The sequence below is a fragment of the Triturus cristatus genome, unplaced genomic scaffold (genome assembly GCF_964204655.1).
Source record: "Triturus cristatus unplaced genomic scaffold, aTriCri1.1 SCAFFOLD_118, whole genome shotgun sequence".
NCBI classification, from domain to species: domain Eukaryota; kingdom Metazoa; phylum Chordata; class Amphibia; order Caudata; family Salamandridae; genus Triturus; species Triturus cristatus.
This window is the reverse complement of record NW_028187322.1, coordinates 880,227-900,566: the sequence shown is the minus strand read 5'-3', so window position 1 is coordinate 900,566 and position 20,340 is coordinate 880,227. Positions and strand designations below refer to the sequence as shown.

General features: G+C 47.9%; 1 protein-coding gene and 1 pseudogene across 1 annotated transcript in view; one reads left to right on the top strand and one right to left on the bottom strand.

Annotated features, from left to right (window-relative positions):
• Positions 1-15,411, top strand: part of LOC146771964 (olfactomedin-like protein 2A) — a 247,437-nt pseudogene extending 232,026 nt beyond the window's left edge.
• Positions 1-20,340, bottom strand: part of LOC146771963 (proline-rich protein 5-like) — a 393,650-nt gene that overhangs the window by 157,008 nt on the left and 216,302 nt on the right. The window lies entirely within an intron of this gene.

Sequence of the window (20,340 nt, the reverse complement as noted above, 5' to 3'; positions counted from 1 at the left end):
CCTAGGCCTTCTTTCCTTTCTATTTGTGGTTCTTATACCACTATTTTAGTATATGGTTTAGCTGGCCACCTGGCCCATCCATAATTGTGCAACTTTTGTATATTTAAACACTGCCTTGTTTTAAACGAATGTGCTTCTGTGCTCATAAAGAGTATAGGGGATACTTTTAAGTAAATAAATACATATATATTTTGAATATATATCTGTGTGGTGTCCTTTCATTTGGTATTCAAGGAGGTTACATATGGTAAAACAGCTGGCTTCACATGCCCTCAAGAGTTTAGCCTGCAGACTGCACTGTCCATGCTACCACTAGGATAGCTGGTCTATCAAGGTTGACTTCAAACACCACCATAAGGGTTGTTTGACATGGTACAAGGTGATCACTAGAATTAGTGAGCAGCATATACCAGGCCAACTTCTCACATTGGTGAGCAGCGGTTGGGATTTGAGCTTGCTGTGTTTTACCAATTGTAATCTTTGAAAATATCATTTGAAAGATCATACAGGTACCTTTAGGTACATATAAAAACAAGACTAGTATACATAAGTTCTACTGAACTTAGTTGTTGTAGAGTAAAGGGAGTAGCACACCCTGACTACAACTAACTAGAAAAGGTACAGTAGGAAAACACCAGTGAAGGTAGATTGCAACACATCCACCTCACTAAGAGAATGGCTGGAGCAGCAGGAGCCACTGGGCTCCCAGTTGTTGAGAGTGACCCTCAAAAGGCACCATCCAAATATTCTATGTTAATCTATCAGGAGTTAAGACAGCTGTTTAACACCAGAGGTCTTAAGCAGGGTCAAAACCCTACTATAGCCCAACTCCTAGAGCTATTAGATAACTCTGATACTCTAAGTGCCCCTGACTCAGTCCCTACAGGGTCTGGAGATGGAGGTCACCCATCTGAAGATGATAATACTAATGCCCCTATCACTCCAGAGGGAGATGATGTAGATGAGGAGGAGGCAGATTCAGATGATGAGAGAAATAGCCAGGTGCCAGTCAGGAGACTTAGCCAGGCTAACTTAAGCTTACATAGGACTGGAAATGGGATACCTCCCTACAGACCCCCAAGCAGGCTTAACCAGAGACAGAGGGATAGAAGATCCAGTTCGAGTGGGTCTGACCATTCCACTGACTCTAAAGGCCCCAATGCCCCTGCTCAGAGGAGGATGACTTCCCCTCAGAGAAGAGAGCATGAAGCCAAGATGAGAGAGGCTTATTTATTTATTTTATTTATTTTTCACATTTATAGAGCGCACTGTTACCCAGAGGTGTCCTGGCGCTAGTTGAGTGAGTGTGAATAAGCAGGGGTTACTGTGTGAAAAGCCAGGTCTTCAGAGCTTTCCTAAAAGACAAGAGGTCCGGTAGTTGTCTGAGTTTTAGTGGTAACGCGTTCCATGCCTTTGCTGCTCCTAGAGAGAAACTCCTGCCTCCCCAACTGGCTTTCCTAACTCTGGGGATGACTACCAGACCCTGCTCGGCTGATCTCAGAAGTCTTGTTGGTCTATACCACTGAAAGAGTTGGGAGATACAGTGGGAGCCAAGGCCGTACAAGGCCTTAAAAGTCACGCAAAGAGATTTAAAAATAATTCTCTTGCGAACTGGTAGCCAATGTAGCTTAACCAGGTCCCGTGAAACAGAGGCAAATTTAGGTGTACCTGTGATTAATCGGGCTGCAGCATTCTGCAGAATTTGGAGTTTGTTGAGGAGCCCCTGTTGGGCGTTCAGCAGAAGGCTGTTACAATAGTCCAGCCGGGACAACACCAGCCCTGTAACCACGGTCTTCTTATGATCTTCTGCAAGGAACGGCAGGACTTTTCGAATAGTTTTTAGAACAAAATGAGTTGCTGATGAGAGTGCATTAATTTGGGGCTTGAAGGACAAAGAGTTGTCCATAAGTACACCCAGGTTTTTAACCTTTGGGACCGGAGCTGGAGGAGTGCCCATTTCCTCAGGCCACCAGCGTGGGGACCAGAAATTATCGTTGGACCCGAAAAGCAGAACTTCGGTTTTTGTAGAATTTAATTTGAGGCAGTTATCTGCCATCCAGTTGCTGACTTCCCGCATACAGCCTCTGAATCTATCGGCTGTACTGTCAGTTTCCCCTGGTAGCAGAGATACCACTATCTGAGTATCATCTGCGTAAGAGGTTAACTTGAAGCCGAAAGATCTGATAACTGGTGCAAGGGTGGAGACGTATATATTAAAAAGGGTGGGACTCAAGGAGGACCCCTGAGGGACTCCGCAAGGAAGCGTGAAAGGGTCTGATTCATAGTCCCCTAGTGCAACCTTCTGAGTCCTATCGGACAAGAAGGCGAGCAGGAGTTTTAGCGCCTTGCCTTGAATCCCCGTAGCCTTGAGTCGGTCCCCAAGTATCTTGTGGTGGACCGTATCAAAGGCCGCGGACAGGTCCAACAGGATCAGGGCAGCTCTACCTCCTGCGTCCATCACTGTTCTCACGTCTTCTGTTGCTTTAATCAGGGCGGATTCGGTACTATGCCCTGCCCTGAATCCATGTTGGGAATGGTCCAGGCCCTGGCCAGCCCCTAGAAAGGCGCTTAGCTGAGTGTTTAGGAGACCCTCCAGGATTTTCGTCGGAAGGGGTAGCCTAGCTATTGGCCGAAAGTTGTTCAGGTCCGTCACTGCTAGATTCGGCTTCTTCAACAGGGGTAAGATGGAGGCTTGTTTCCAGCGTAAGGGGAATTCTCCTTTTTCCAACATGACATTGAACAGAGGGGTGAGCCCTGCGGCCACGGCCGAGGAGGCCAATTTGGCCACGCTGGCTGGGCATGGGTCATTAGGGGAGCCTGAATTTGTCCGTAGAAGTCTGCTCTCCACCTCTTCCTCCCTAATGGGGGAGAAGTTGAGAAGCTTCGGAAGATTAATGTCTGCCTCAGGGTTAGTTACTGGAGCGACAGTCTTGACCCGCATGTCTAGAGGACGGAAGATGTTTTCTACCTTTTCTAGGAAGAAGTTCGCCAGCTCTTGGCATAGTTCGCGGCTAGGGGGTATCTCCACTGGTTTGATGACCGCCAGGGACGATACTGTGCGAAATAATTCCATAGCGGAATTACTGGCCTCCTTAATACGATTCGTATAGAACTCCTGTTTTGCCTCTTGAATTGCAGATTTATACCTTTTTATCTCTAAATAGAGAAGCTTTCTGTCCTCCTCTTTATAGTTTTTCCGCCAGATTCTTTCCTGCTTTTTACAAAGCAGTTTATGGTCCCTGATACGTTCAGAGAACCACGGCGCAGAGGGGCTAGATCGAGTGGAGTGAAACGTTTTAGGCGGGGCGAGATTGAGGCATGCTGCCTCCAGCCAGTTGGTATATGAGGTGGCTGCATCCTCCACGTTAGCCATAGGGGGCCGCAGGGAGGTTTTGAGCAAGCTCTCTAGGGCATCTCCATCTATATTTTTCCACCTCCTGATCGTTCTAGGCGGATTCATAACCTTACTAGGCCTGGAAGGCGGGGCAAGGCTGATTTCAAAATGCACTACCGCATGGTCGGACCAGGAGACCGGAAGAATTGCCGTAATTTCAAGGTTGGGAAGATTGGAAAAGATCCCATCTAGAGTGTGCCCTGCCCTGTGGGTTGGGCCGGTAACCCTTTGGTTAAGCTCAACCCCACGCATCTGATCTAAGAAATTTCGCGTATCGGGGTCTGAATCACATTCCAAATGAAAGTTAAAATCTCCCAGCGCAGTAAATGTTTTTGTGCAGAGTGCTTCTTCTAGCAAGCAACTGAGTGCAGGGAGGAACGGGACTTTGGGTCCGGGGGGCCTATAAATTAGGCCACCCTTAAAAGATTGATGGTTGGAAAGGGTCAGGTTATATATGAGGGCTTCAAATTGGTCGGTGGTACCCGACTGGAAAGAACCTCTGATGGAATTATGGTAGATTATAGCGAGCCCTCCCCCCCTTTTTTTTTCTCTGTTCTGAACAAAGCACTCGAACTCAGGGGGGGTAGCTTTGATGATATCCGGACCTGAGGCAGCATCTGTCCAGGTTTCTGTTACGAAAGCTATCTGTGATTTAGATTCAACTATGAGGTCCGCTAGTTCTATACTGTGTCTCACCAGGGATCTAGCGTTAAGTAAAAGGCATTTAACTGCAGTGTGTTCTTTCCTTGTCCAAGGCACTGATGCGGCCGAACCGTGTTTACTAGTATGCCAGTCAAACTTGGGGAGAGCTTGATTGCAATTGATGCAAAGCGGTGGGGGGGGCCGCTCATCCACACGCATTTCCAATTTAACGCATCCTGAGCTCCCGCCTTTGTACCGACAAGCCAGAAGGGTGTCACGGCTGTAGGCAAAGTGAGTTAACGTTTTCCCTGACCTCGGACCAAGGAATCCGGCCCTAGGCACGGAACCGGCGCGGACGGGCGCAGACGGGCTTGCCTTTGGCGAGCCTTCGGCGCGCCGCCGGCGCGCCCGCTGCGCTCGTCCACTGCGCTTCCTGGGGAAGGTGGCCATTTTATCCCAATCGTGGAGTGAGGGGCGGAGCACTAGTCTGCTCGCCCACCTCCTCTGTCACGAGGGCGGAACAACGGGCCACTGGTCACGGGTTCAATCCCCGGATGTGCAAATAGCAATATTTACAAGCTGTGCAGTTTCAAGGTACTGGAATTAAAATATAACGAGTGCATTTAAAACAAGCAGCAGGTTAAAAGTATAGAACCACGTACCATTCAGCAATGTGCAAAGCTTAAGTCCCGGCTTCCGCCTCAGGACCACACTGTTCAAACACACGCAAACAACCAGCTGAGATGTGTGGGGCGGGAGGTTTATACCGATCGTGGAGTGAGGGGCGGAGCACTAGTCTGCTCGCCCACCTCCTCTGTCACGAGGGCGGAACAACGGGCCACTGGTCACGGGTTCAATCCCCGGATGTGCAAATAGCAATATTTACAAGCTGTGCAGTTTCAAGGTACTGGAATTAAAATATAACGAGTGCATTTAAAACAAGCAGCAGGTTAAAAGTATAGAACCACGTACCATTCAGCAATGTGCAAAGCTTAAGTCCCGGCTTCCGCCTCAGGACCACACTGTTCAAACACACGCAAACAACCAGCTGAGATGTGTGGGGCGGGAGGTTTATACCGATCGTGGAGTGAGGGGCGGAGCACTAGTCTGCTCGCCCACCTCCTCTGTCACGAGGGCGGAACAACGGGCCACTGGTCACGGGTTCAATCCCCGGATGTGCAAATAGCAATATTTACAAGCTGTGCAGTTTCAAGGTACTGGAATTAAAATATAACAAGTGCATTTAAAACAAGCAGCAGGTTAAAAGTATAGAACCACGTACCATTCAGCAATGTGCAAAGCTTAAGTCCCGGCTTCCGCCTCAGGACCACACTGTTCAAACACACGCAAACAACCAGCTGAGATGTGTGGGGCGGGAGGTTTATACCGATCGTGGAGTGAGGGGCGGAGCACTAGTCTGCTCGCCCACCTCCTCTGTCACGAGGGCGGAACAACGGGCCACTGGTCACGGGTTCAATCCCCGGATGTGCAAATAGCAATATTTACAAGCTGTGCAGTTTCAAGGTACTGGAATTAAAATATAACGAGTGCATTTAAAACAAGCAGCAGGTTAAAAGTATAGAACCACGTACCATTCAGCAATGTGCAAAGCTTAAGTCCCGGCTTCCGCCTCAGGACCATTCCACTGACTCTAAAGGCCCCAATGCCCCTGCTCAGAGGAGGATGACTTCCCCTCAGAGAAGAGAGCATGAAGCCAAGATGAGAGAGGCTGAACTTAGGATTCAAAGGCAAGAACTAGAAGTTGCCTTAGCTAAGGAGAAACTTGCTAGAGCAAGACAGTCTAGAGAGAGTGGATTAGATTCCACTGGTGCCAGCAATATCCCTAAGGATAAAGACAGGTCCTATGACCATAGAAACCTGAGTAAGATTGTGCCCCCCTACAAAACTGGGGATGACATCCACAAGTGGATAACTGCCCTTGAGAGGGCCTGCAGAGTACAGCAGGTCCCTCAGGAGCAGTGGGCAGCAATCTTGTGGCTCTCCTTTGAAGGTAGAGGCAGAGACAAGTTCCTCACAGTTAGTGATGAGGATGCTAGAAACTACCTGGTCCTGAAGAGTGTTCTGATTGATGGGTTAGGCTTAACCACTGAACAGTGCAGGTTAATGTTCAGAGACACCCAGAAGACACAGACTCAGGACTGGTCTGAATTTGTTGAATGTGCCACTAAGGCTCTGGAGGGCTGGTTGCTGGGAAGTAAGGTTGCAGATTACACAGGATTGTATAATCTAATTATGAGAGAGCAAATCTTAAATAATTGTCAGAACCAGCAGTTGCATCAACACCTGATTGACTCAGATCTGTCCTCTCCCCAAGAATTGGGAAAGAAGGCAGACAAATGGGTTAGAACCAGGGTTAAGCAAAAGAACCAGAACCAGGGTGGTGACCAGAAGAAGACAGACCAAAAGGGTGGGGAACAGAAACCCAAAGACCAGAAGTCTTCACCAGGCCCCCAACAGAATAATGAGGGTGTGTCCCAAACTTCCAAGAAGAAGAAGAAAGAAGGTCAGAAAAAGCCATGGTGTAATGTCTGTAAAAACACCTCTCACTGGACCAGTGATTGTAAGAAAACTGGAGCCCCCATCACTGCAGCCCCTAAGGCACCTGCACCCCCTAGTACAGTTGGCAGTGTTGGTCCTCAGGCTAAGGGAGTAGTGGGGTTAACCTTGGGTACTGAAGGAGATTCTGGCCTAGTCAGAACTCCTACACAGGCTGTTCTGATTTGTGAGGTGGACATGGATTTGTCCACTACTGTGAGTCCTAGTAATCTAGGCAAGTACAGACAGACACCTCTAATAAACAATAAAGTGGCTCAAGCATACAGGGACACTTGTGCCAGTGTCACCATGGTGACACCTGGCTTTGTGGACCCTGGACAAATAATACTAGGTGATAATTACCTAGTGACCAACGCCAGCAATGTCTCTACTACACATAGTGTGGCAATTGTTAATTTCTCCTGGGGAGGGGTAACTGGCCTCAAAAAGGTTGTGGTAAGTGCAGACCTCCCAGTTGAATGTCTGTTGGGCAATGACCTAGAATCCTCTCTATGGTCAGAAGTGGAGGACAGGACTCATGCAGAGATGTTAGGGATTTCATGACATGTCCTTGCTGTGACCAGGTCACAGGCCAAAAAGTGCCTCACTGAACCTCAGGTCTTGGAGCCTGGAACAATGGACCAAGCACCTACCAAGAAGAAGAACAGAAGGGTCAAGGCTGTGCCTTCCCTCCTGCCTGAAAGTGAAGATCAGTCTTCTCAGGAAACTGATTTTGACACCCCTGAAGGAACTGTCCCTGAAGAGCTTGAACCTGACCAGGTTGAGTTTCTGGGGGCAGGGGGACCTTCTAGGGCTGACTTAAGGCAGGCTCAGTTAGACTGCTCTTCCCTTGAACCCCTCAGACAGCAGGCTGCTGCTGGGGCTGCTGGGAATGCTTAAGGTACCCATAAAGTATATTGGGATGATGGGCTCCTTTATTCAGAGGCTAGAGACCCAAAACCTGGTGCAACCAGGAGGTTGGTTATACCTCTGCAATTTAGGAGCTTCCTTCTTACCTTGACCCGTGATATTCCTGTAGCAGGACACTTAGGCCAGAACAAGACTTGGGACAGGCTTGTCCCTCACTTTCAGTGGCCTCACATGAATGAAGATACCAAGGAGTTTTGTCGCTCCTGTGTAACCTGCCAAGCCAGTGGCAAATCAGGTGGCACAACAAAGGCCCCCCTAATACCACTACCTGTGGTGGGGGTTCCCTTTGAAAGAGTGGGGATTGATATTGTGGGTCCCATGGATCCCCCCACTGCATCTGGGCACAGATTTATACTGGTGGTAGTGGATCATGCCACCAGGTATCCAGAGGCAATTCCCCTTAGGACCACAACAGCTCCTGTTGTGGCCAGGGCCTTACTGGGAGTTTTCTCCAGTGTGGGGTTTCCTAAGTAGGTAGTATCTGACAGAGATGCCAACTTCATGTCAGGGTACTTGACAGCTATGTGGTAGGAATGTGGTGTCAACTACGAGTTCACCATTCCTTACCATCCACAATGCAATGGGCTTGTTGAGAGATTCAACAAGACCCTGAAGGGTATGATCAAAGGATTACCTGAAAAGCTCAGGCGAAGATGGGACATCCTTCTACCCTGCCTTCTGTTTGCTTACAGAGAGGTCCCACAAAAAGGAGTTGGCTACAGCCCCTTTGAATTGTTATTTGGGCACCCTGTAAGAGGACCCCTATGTCTGGTGAGGGAAGGATGGGAGTTACCTCTCAAAAAGCCTAAGCAAGACTATGTACTTGGTCTCCGCTCCCGGATGGCTGAGTACATGGAGAAGGCATCTAAAAACCTGGAGGCAAGCCAAGAATTACAGAAAGCTTGGCATGACCAAAAGGCTGTTTTGACTGAGTACCAGCCAGGACAGAAGGTATGGGTGTTGGAGCCAGTGGCCCCAGCAGCACTCCAAGACAAATGGTCTGGACCCCATACAATTGTTGAAAAGAAGGGAGAGGTTACCTACTTGGTAGACCTAGGTACTCCCAGGAGCCCCCACAGGGTGCTCCATGTCAACAGACTCAAGGCATATGTTGACAGGGCAGACATGGGCATGCTCATGGCTACAGATGAGGGGCAGGAGGAAGAGAGTGACCCTCTCCCAGACCTGTTGTCTCAGAACCCTGAAGATGGCTCAGTTGATGGTGTGGCCTTAGGTGGCAGCCTCACTGAACATCAGCAGACTGCAGACAAGTTTTACAGTCATATAGACATATGTTCTCCTTGACACCCAGTCAGACTAACTGGTGTACCCATGTGGTGGACACTGGTGAAAGTCTTCCTGTGAAAAGCAAGATTTACAGGCAACCTGATCATGTCAGGGACTGTATAAAGACTGAGGTGCAGAAAATGCTGGAGTTAGGTGTCATTGAGCCTTCAGAGAGCCCCTGGGCTAGCCCAGTGGTTCTGGTCCCCAATCCTCACACACAAGATGGAAAGAGAGAAATGAGGTTCTGTGTGGATTACAGAGGACTCAATGCTGTCACCAGGACAGATGCATACCCAATTCCAAGGGCAGATGAGCTCATAGATAGACTGGCTTCAGCCAAGTTTTTGAGCACATTTGATTTGACAGCTGGCTATTGGCAAATCAGGTTAGCTGAGGAGTCTAAGGCCAAAACAGCATTCTCAACCCCAGGAGGTCATTACCAATTTGTGGTGATGCCCTTTGGTCTGAAGAATGCACCTGCCACTTTTCAAAGGTTGGTGAACCAAGTCCTCACTGGGTTGGATGACTTCTGTGCAGCATATCTAGATGATATTGCTGTCTTTAGCTCCACCTGGGAGGATCACCTGATCCACCTGACAAAAGTACTAGAGGCCCTGCAAAAGGCAGGCCTCACTATCAAGGCTACTAAGTGCCAGATAGGGCAGAGTAAAGTTGTATACTTGGGCCACCTTGTAGGTGGAGGCCAGGTTCAACCACTGGAGAGTAAGATCCAGACCATCAAGGACTGGTCCCCTCCAACTACCCAGACTCAGGTCAGAGCTTTCTTGTGCCTGACTGGGTACTACAGGAAGTTTGTTAAGAACTATGGGTCCATAGTGACTCCTCTTAATGATCTGACATCCAAGAAGATGCCCAAAAAGGTTCAGTGGACAGTAAACTGTCAAAAGGCATTTGAAGACCTGAAGAAGGCCATGTGCTCTGCACCTATCCTGAAGAGTCCTGACTACTCCAAAGAGTTTATTGTCCAAACAGATGCTTCTGAGTTGGGGGTGGGAGCTGTGCTTTCACAACTTAATGTAGATGGTCAAGACCAGCCCATTGCTTTTATTATCAGAAGGCTGACCCCTAGAGAGAAACGTTGGTCAGCTATTGAGAGGGAGGCCTTTGCTGTGGTGTGGGCCCTGAAGAAGTTGAGACCATACTTGTTTGGAACTCACTTCAAGATTCAGACCGACCATAAGCCCCTCTTATGGCTAAATCAGATGAAGGGTGAAAACCCCAAACTACTCAGGTGGTCCATTTCCCTACAGGGGATGGACTGTGCAGTGGAGCACCGCCCAGGGACTGACCATGGTAATGCAGATGGTCTCTCCCGGTACTTCCACATAGAACATGAAGACACAACTGGTCAAGGTTAGTCTAATGTCCCTGCGTTTGGGGGGGGGGGGTGTAGGAGAGTAGGGTCTGCTATCCTATGGTCACCCCAAATTTTTGCTTTTGCTTCACTGGTTTTATGACTTAGTGTGGCTGTGGGCCTGCTAATCAGACCCCCAGCCCTGCTGTTCTCTCCCTAAATTAATGCCAATGCACACTAGGTGCATTATCAATTGGAACTGGTTCACCTTATTGGACCCTGTAACAGTGTACCCCAGGTACCCAGGTCATAGGTGTATCCCAGGCCTACCAGGGGCTGCAGCATGTATTATGCCACCCCTGGCCTGGCCTCACTATTTGACACAACTGGCTGATCACTCAGCTGGGGTAAGTTGGTGTAATCACCTCTTACTTAGATATAGTATATCTATATCTAACCTATATGGACACATGGTAACCTCTATGGCAGGCCTTAACAATCCTGGAGGCAGAGTGCTTGGTTTCATGTGAGATGGTGCTCTGGCATGAGCTGAGCCTGTCTGCAGCTTTCGGAACAACGTCCTTTAGCGGTTTTATGATATTGCCATACCATATACTCTTAAGGGCATTATGTACCTCGCGGTCAAATGCTAACTTTGGTTTGGCTTTATCAAAACATGTCGAGTAAAGTGTCATACAATTTGGAATATTACCCCTTTGCCAATTCTGGCGACGGGGGTAGCATTCCACCCTTCTAGAGGGACACGACATGTACCTAACCTGAAACAAAATGGATGCTGCCACCACAGACACAAGTCTGCCCTCCTGCTGCTGGGAGTCCTTCCAGCTTGGGAGGTGTGGACAAAGGGTTTCCTGTCAGGGGAGGTGCTTGCACCACCCCAGACAGGATTTTGTGTAGTGGGTTAGGGAGGGCTGAATAGATTGAGACATGCCTGGGGCGCACAAGGAGTCCCTGTACATATGCCAGTTTAAACCGGAGCTGGGGCTCTCCATCCCCAGTCCTGGCGCGAAACTGGACAAAGGAAAGGGGGTGTAACCACCCCCCATCCTGGTCCCACCCAGAGGAGGGACCTAGCAGGTAATCCGGCCCCTAGATTTGGAATAAGAGTAGGAGCTGTGTCCCAAGACTTCGGATCATCCTGAAACTCGACTTTAATAAGAAGAACTACTGGACTTCGACATTCTGCTGCACAGAAGACTGAAGAGAATCTCCCTTGTGGCCAAGGAGTGACCACCCTGTGAATACAGGCACCATCCAGCAACTCAATGACTGCTTTGCCGCCGCCTCCTGCCCGAGACCGAGCCCAGAGCCCGACAAGACCCAGACTCCCAGACATCACTGAGCCAGATCCACAGTCCCTGCAAAGAAGAGACCCGTGGAGGCACCGAGAGATGTGGGACCGGCCATCTTGAAACGTCCACGACAAGCTGACTGCGCAGCACCTGAGGCATCCTCAATGCTGTGCTTTGGGCCCTGAGAAGCCCCAACACCGAGCAGCATTTGCACCAAAGACCAGCCCTCCAGCATCCACGAGATCTGCGTGGGGCCCTTTTGCTTTTTGCCACTCTACGCGTCATCCCGGTTACTGGCCCGTTGGCTAGTGGCCATCTTGGCGACGAAAACTACAACTAACACCACTGGTCTGGTTGCTCCAGACTGGCCCTTGCTCCTGTGAAAAGGAGCAGCCCCTCTGACCTTGCTGGCCAGAGCACCAAGCTTTCCTCGATTCCTGCGGGGCTTGCATTAGCCAAGGCCTGTTTGCTCCGATCAAGAAGCCGACACCGCCATCAGCTAGAGCCTTCGTGGGACAGCTCGTGAGTGACTCCTGGACGTCGTCGACCTCTTCACTTCCACGTGGCTGCAGAGACAAGCTTCCTTTCTTCAACTGTTGGCACCCGACATCGCCTGGTTCCTTCCTGGTTCCACGCCGGTCACTGGCTAGTGACTTTGAACACTGTCCCCTCTGCTTACAGGTCGTCTACTCTTCAGATCCATCCTTGGATCCACCCGAACTCTTCCTGCCTGGCCGCCTGCTGCATCTTCATCCTCAGGCTCCATAGACCTGCACGACGAAACCCGACGCACTTTGACCCCTATGCACCCGCTTCCTGTGGGTGAGGTAACGCTGGCACTCCGGTGCTCCTGGGTAGAGAAACATCTCTAGTGTCTAGGTTTTAAGTTGTTAGGTTCCGATCCATCCGGAAGACTCCTTTTCCTTTAACTTTGTGACGTTTACGCACCCATTGAAATCAATAGGTGCACGCGTATAACTTCTAACACTGCACACGCATCCTATGGGCCTCCTGGTCACTAACTACCGTTCGCTCCTTGTCGTCCCAGCGATTCCCTAGGCCCTAGGCCTTCTTTCCTTTCTATTTGTGGTTCTTATACCACTATTTTAGTATATGGTTTAGCTGGCCACCTGGCCCATCCATAATTGTGCAACGTTTGTATATTTAAACACTGCCTTGTTTTAAACGAATGTGCTTCTGTGCTCATAAAGAGTATAGGGGATACTTTTAAGTAAATAAATACATATATATTTTGAATATATATCTGTGTGGTGTCCTTTCATTTGGTATTCAAGGAGGTTACACATGGTAAAACAGCTGGCTTCACATGCCCTCAAGAGTTTAGCCTGCAGACTGCACTGTCCACGCTACCACTAGGATAGCTGGTCTATCAAGGTTAACTTCAACCACCACCATAAGGGTTGTTTGGCATGGTACAAGGTGATCACTAGAATTAGTGAGCAGCATATACCAGGCCAACTTCTCACAGTTGGGATAGGAATGTACCATGCAAGGGGAATGTACCATGTAAGGAAAATGGCCATGTTCTAGTGCCATGAGTGCCCATCTGCAAGTAAAACTAGAATTCTGATTTTTATTTGGCCCAGCAATGGCCTAGACCTGCCCTTGACCATGTGAGGTCCCGTGATCTGCAGGTCGCACCAAGCAAGCCCCCCAAGTAGACATTTAACTTCTGCCCCTGTCCTGAGTGTATCAGGTAAAGTGGTGCTGGCATGTGACCGTGTTTTGCAATTTGTATTGTGACCAGACTTTAGAGTCTGTGCCAGTGAGGGCATAGTCTGCTGACCCATTTTATGGAAACTTACACTGCTATGTCAAACTCACAAGCTAGTGCTGACATCTTGTATTCATGTTGAGGTAGTGAGTGTGTATGTGTGAGTGTATAAATGTAAATCCGTATTTGCAACGCGCGAACTACTCACCCTTACGGGTCTCAAGGCGCTGGGGGCCATCGTGGAAATTAAGTGAGCTATTGCCCAGAGTCACATGGTGCTGAGCTGAGCTGCCACCGGAGCGGGCATCGAACTGTGAACCCTGTGCTCCGAAGTCAGCTGCCCTGGCCGCTGCACCACACCACACCTCTCCAACAATGATTGTGAGACACATTCTTTACCACCTGCTGTGGCAGACATCACTTTGCACAAACCCTGTATCTGAAGAGTAGCCTGGAAATAACATTTGAACCAATCAAAACTGATTCTGAGGCATGGGACAATGGATCCACATAGTCTGTCTGGAAAAGCAGTATATCAATTGTAAACAATCTTTTTCAACTTTTTTGTGGCTGGTTGTGTTTTCCTTTACCAAACACATACAAGGAGGCCAGACAGCCACTTGCGAATGGGCAGCATGTGGAGAAGAGGATGAGTGATCATTGCAGGAGGGTGGAGCATTTTTTCCACCAAAACATTCAGGTAAAAGGTTGCTCATACTCCCACAGTGTTTCCTATCTGTGCACCGCACACAAGAGGAATGTTGACAGCTAGGCAGCTACAGAATGCTCCCTTTGTGGGCTTGTCACATTAAATATAGAAAGTAAAGGGGAATTCTGATTGACTGACCAATTCCCAACATTTCCTCTGGATACTAATAAGTATTAATGTTCACAAAGACCTTCAAATAATTGAATATAGGAAGTGTTTGTTTTTCATTTAATCTCTCCTGGTGTTTGCAAACACAGTGATAGAGAGAAACAATAGGTCTCGCATTTGTGAATGTTAAAGCTATTGGCATTGTAAATGACAATGCCTTTTATTGATGTGTTTTTAAACCCAACACATATATAAAAGGCATTGTCATTTCAAATGCTAACAGCTCAAACTCTCACAAATGCGAGACCACTTTAATGCTGGCCGTGTCCCCTTCTTTAGACGCTGCTTGCTGTATTCAGGTTGCAGTGAAGGGCGCAGCCAACATTAAAGTGAAAGCACAGTATGGGGCGCTTTCACCCAAAAAGAAAAAATAAATAATTGAAGAAATGTTCTGTAGTGCGGCTGCTAAAGTGAAAGCGGACAATGCTGTAAATTAAATAAATAAATAAGCACACATCCGCTAAAGTGAAAGCGGACCGTGCCGTCAATTAAATAAATAAGTGCAGCCACTATAGTTAAAGCTTACTGAGCTGTAAACTAAATAAATACATTACTAATAACAATATAAAAGCGGGCAGTGTGCTGCGACGTCGTGGGTGGAATAGGGGAAGATCATTAAAGAAAATAGTGCTCACCAACTACATAAAACAGACCGTGTAAGAACACGAGTAAAAGGTCCAGTCGTTATGAGAGGTTAGAAATGCAGAGAAGGCGGTACCAAGGAGGGACTATTAAGCCTATTTACGAATGAAAAGCAACGATTTAGAAAGGACAGAAACAGGAGACAATTAAAAAGATGGCCGGTAAATGGGCAGAGCTTCTATTCCATACCTAAACACAGCATGCCTCGCAGAGCATTGCTTTCGCTGCCCAGGCTTGACCTAAAAACAGTGAAGAACTAAGTCACATTTACAAACATTGAGTGTTTGTGGCACTTTCAACGCTTTTCTAATTCATTTTTTAATTTCTCCCAGAGTTTGGAATCCAGGTTTGGATTGTGAGCTGTGGGCCTTGTGGAAGCTGGTTATGGCTGCAGCCTATGCTGTTCTCTCATTGTCTAGACCATGGATAGGTAGGCATCACTTGCCTAGTACATATTCCAAATGTTCCACCCATGTTTGAGCTATTTTGAATGTCACACTTTTGAATTTGTACATGGAATGCTGGCAAGATGCTTGAGCCCCTTGTACCTCCCATTGTGACAATCAGAAGCCTTCGCCTGGCTTTAGTCGATCATCCAACCCTAAAACCCTTTCCTTGATTTCCATCTAGGGCGCGAGGATGAATGCAGTGGTACGCTTCTGGCTATCGATCCACCCGTCTCACGTGGCACTTACTGGAAAGTGGTTGGTGCTTGGATGAAGGATTCACTGTCGCAAGAAGAAAAGATCTATGTCACCGAGAACCTCTTTGGCAGTAGCCTACTGGAGTTCAGAAACTTGGAGCATCTTAAACAAGATAAGAACAGCAGGATCACAGACATTACATTGGGAAGACATTTGGGTAACATCCTATTAAACGAAGGATGAAAGTTTCATTTTCCATACCCCTCCCTCACACTCCATTTATGAGAGAAATTTAGCCTCAGTAACCACATGCTGGTGGACACCTGAGTAAAGATCTAATCAGATTGTGAGGGTAGATAGAGTCTGTCGGCCACTGAGAATGTTCATGGACTGCAAGAGTCTTGTCATATATTGTCTCAAGTCCACTGCAGAGAAGATACCCTTTTATCTGAAGTTAGCAGTGAAACCGGCCAGTTTCTGGACTGTATCATCCAGTGAAGGACTCGTAACTGATAACTAGAGAACTGGTCAAGGCAACACTGTAGTGATGAAAGCATTGCCTGTGAAACAGCTAGTAAAGTGAGTGTTTTAGAGGGAGACCCAGGTTCCCGATCCAAAGGCATGGACACCCAATGAGTGTCAGATTATTCCCATGGTAGGTGTATTACGTGTTGTTTTACATGCCTCCTTTGCAAATCACCTGCGTGCTCTTGCAGGATCTTTATGCTGAGAACTACAGGCATTCAGGAAAAACCACTTCAGCCTGAAGCACCAGGCATAGCTTGTAAACGCCTACAGTGCTGATTTCAGAGTTTTTACTCAGGTGCACAAAGACCTTATGTCCCTCAGATATTGTAAACCTTTTCAAGACCTAGATCCTTCTCCAGCTGTGACGGGACAGACGAACCCAAGTCATATATTTGCCTTATGCGGACCTCATTGTCATATGGCCCAGTTTTAGATGTTTCTCACACGGAATAAGTTATGGGCTCCTATATGTGGACCACGTCCTGTTTTTCCTTACAGTCCCAGCGTTTTTTGGTCCACGGATTTTGTAGATCTTGAGGGTATTGGGGGAGACCTTAGGGCTGTACATGAACCCGACGAAGTCGGTAATATTCCCGGTTTGCAGTATTCAGTGAAGATCGGCATGGGCTGCTCATCTGACACAGGCTGATGAGGGCTTTCAATATCTGGGAACCTATGTCTCTCCAGACCCGACTATCTCATGGCAGCACAACATCAGTCCCTTGCTGTCTCGTATTCCTGATGAAATGAAAGCCTTGTCCTCTTTGCCCTTGTCGCTGCTGGGTCGCTCCGCCATTTTCAAAATGGTGTCCTTACCACGGCTGCTAGATCAGCTACAAAATCACCCATACGACATCCCAGCCTCATGGTTCTGGCAGGTAAATGCGATTCTCAACCACTTCCTGTGGGGGAGGTGGTGCAATCCGAATCCGAATGAATGAATCGTCTCACATGCATCCAGTCCACCTTCTGCGGTGGGATCGCAGCAGCTGATGTACAATCCTATTATATTGCCTCTCACCTCCTTATTGTCAATGACTGGTGGTACAACGATCATGCAGATCCCGCATATGCTGTAGAGAGGTGGGAAATGGGGGGGGGGGGGGGGGGGGGTTGTCAACGGTCCTGGATTATCTGTACAGTTGGGCTGGGTTGCAGCACTTGCCTCCGGCCACCAGAGTGGTTATTCAGTTATGGAGGCTGACTAGGCGTAGAATTGGTTGGGGGGGGGGTAGATTGACGAGGGAGACTCCGTTGTGGCATGGGACGTGCTGCATAAGCTCATGGGGTTACACAGGTTCCAAGAATGGGATCTTATGGGCTTGTCCACATTGAGAGATGTGATGCAAGGCACGGTACTGAAGTATATTCAAAGGTTGCAGGAAGGGAGACATTGAATATCTCAATGATGATGACTGTGCGCAGGCTCTAGCACCCACCCGAGGCGCTCCAATTTCATCGCGCTTTCGCCTTATCCAATTCAAATATTTATACACCAGACACCGTTTATGGCAGAAGGGAGTGATACCCTCCCCTGTATGTCTCCGCTGCAATACTGAAGAGGGTACCTTTTTACAAACGGTGTGGAGCTGCATGACACTGCAAGGTTGGGGGGCATCCATGGACAGGTGCATGGGGATTGAGGTGGCGGTCTTCCAAGCAAGGTGTTGCCCCCTGAAGCATGGGAACATTTGGAAGAGATGGGCAGATTACGGTGGTAATCTGCTGCCCCCACTCAATCTGCCGAAGCTACTCTTGAGGTAGAGATACAGACATATGGCTTGAGGAGAGAGTAAAAGTCTCACATTGTGGGAAAACAAGATATCACGGAGATCGTTACTGGCCGGGGTTCAGGGGGGTGGTGTCCTTTCAGTGCATGTTTTATGGGGATTTGTTACTCAGGGTTCGTTCATTGAGGCCTGCTGTGTTGTTAATGATACATTTATGTGTAGGCCTGCCAGGCTGGGAGCTCCAAATTTCAAGAAAATGTGTTTAAAAAAAAAAAACGAGTTCCATCAGATATTTATGCATCATCAATAAGACCCAATACTGCAAAACAAAGGCCATCAACCGGGAGGAGAGGGGACAGATACATTGAACTCTTTCATGAATCAATACAAAGGCATCCCACATTTACCCACTCAGTTTGACTCGTATCTAAGCAAACAGAGATCAGTGGCGTAACACAGGCCCCCGCAGCCCCCACGGTGTGGGGGGGGGGGGGCAACCTCCAGGGGGCCCCATCAGCACAGCGGTCACATAGCTCCTGATTGTGTCCGGAGGGGGTCCTCCACGTACCTCACAGGGGGGCCCCCCCTCTAGTTTCATTACGCCAGTGACAGAGATGTGGACTATTGACTGTGCTAATATTTGATCTAAGTCTTATGCAGATATATGGTCTATAGACATGGTCTAATAGTTATGTTGTGATGTAAACTAGTAGGTACATTAACATGTAGTCTAGGACGTGTGATGTAGTCTAGCAGTTACATGGCATGTAGTCAAAGACATATTTTGAGTTGTAATCAAATCGCTGTATTGAGATGTGGTCTGGTCATGTAAGATGTAGTCTGCTGAAAATGTTGATGTATGGGCTAGTGGTTATGTTGAGATGTAGTGTAATAGTTACATTGGGATGTAGTGTAATGGCTATGTTGAGATGTGGTTTAGTGGCTGAGTTGCAATCTAGTAGCTAATTCCAAAGCAGTCTACTGACTAGAGATGTTCTCTACTGGATGGGTTCATATACAGTCTAATTACTATTTTGAGATGTCCTTTGTTGGCTAGAACGACATTTGCTCTAGTGGCTTCATTAAATTATTTGCTTGTAGCTAAAACAAGAGTGTAATTGCTGCACTGGGTGTGCTCACGTTTGTGTTAGATGTAGTGAGTGGCTACGTTAAGATGTGGTCTAGTAGCTGCCCTGCCCGACATACCTCAAGTTATCGGAGACCCAAAGAAAGCAGAAAAAAGTTGGGTCCCCCTCCCCTAGATCGCCAGAGACCAAGAGAGAAGCAGTGGAATGGTAAATGGTGATCTACCATGACTGAAGGCCAGTTGTGCTTTCACATCAGTATCTGGTGTCTCCACTGCCTCCTGCTGTCGAGTACATTATCTGCCTCTACTGCAGTGTGAGAGCAACACACTTGGTAAGGTAGATTCAGGCTGAACCAGAGGCAAGAGGGCGAAGGTGCCATTGAAGAAATGAAAACCTTCGCTGGGGTTTCACTGATATACCTGGTCCTTTTAAACCAACAAAGAAGAGAATGGCACAGAAGCTGTAATATAAAAACAATGCATTTATTAAACCTCACATGAGGGAGATTGCATCACACGGTACCCTCAAGTCACTGTAGGAGGCATTCTAAGGAGTACAGAGAACAGGGGCCTTATATACCCACACAGGGGCTCAAAAGAAGGCGGTACAAGTACACATGAGAAGAGTTACACACATAGATGGTCATACAGAAAATGCACAGTCAACAAGTAGGAGGAGTAATGAGTTGCTGATATCAGTTAGAACAGCCTGACTGCTCTATACTAGGAGCAGGCGCATTCTACTAGCTAGGTCTTTCTGAGCATGTGCGAGGTTCTGGAAGAGGGAGAAAGCAAATGGCTAGCACATACCTAACTAAAATGGCTGCCAAGTACAAAATGGCTTTCAGCTCATGCTAACAGATTCCTGCAATCTTTAGCACCAGGACCCCAGGTATTTTTAAATTCATGCAAAGAACTAAGGCGAGAGAATGTCTCATGTAGATGGTGGCAGAGTACTTGGCACTTTATTCCAAATAGTAACAAGAGGTGGAGAGAATCCAAAGCAAGAGGGAGGTTGACAACATTTACACATTTAGTGCCCGGGTGTGGTTAAGGGGTGTGCTAGAATCGAGGAAAGGCCATATTTGCCGCCCCCGCTCCATGGCTCTTGTCCCCCTCCATAGTTGATACATGTGAATCATCTAAATGTAGATGATCTATAGCATGAAACTATAGTTGGGCGGCAGTCAACAAGGTAGACATTCTGAGTGGCATCATAGACACTTGAACTTCCTTGTGTCTGTGACCCCACTTGTATTCTCTCTTTGAAAAGCATTCTCTTTGTGAATAGCTGCACATCCACAATTCTATATCGAATATGTATCAGTCGGAGGTAAGGAGCAGGGGGGTCTGAGAAGGAGGAGACAGGCAGCTTGCGTCAGTACTTGAAGTCCTGAAAAACAAGTTACTTATCGTTGGTCATGTTCTTTCTGTTAGATACTCTATCCACAGATTACTTGCCTTCTGACTATCCCACAGGCATCAGAATGGATCCGGAGAATTGTTCAACAATGCTCCTGTATGTTGGTAGGTGGTGTCACTCAGCTCCACTCTGACCCCATACTGCCCTGGAATTGATGGAGCAGAGACACATATAATTGCCTACCCTGTGTGTGGACATCAGTTTCTCATCTTTTCTCTTTCTGTGCCCTCAGATACA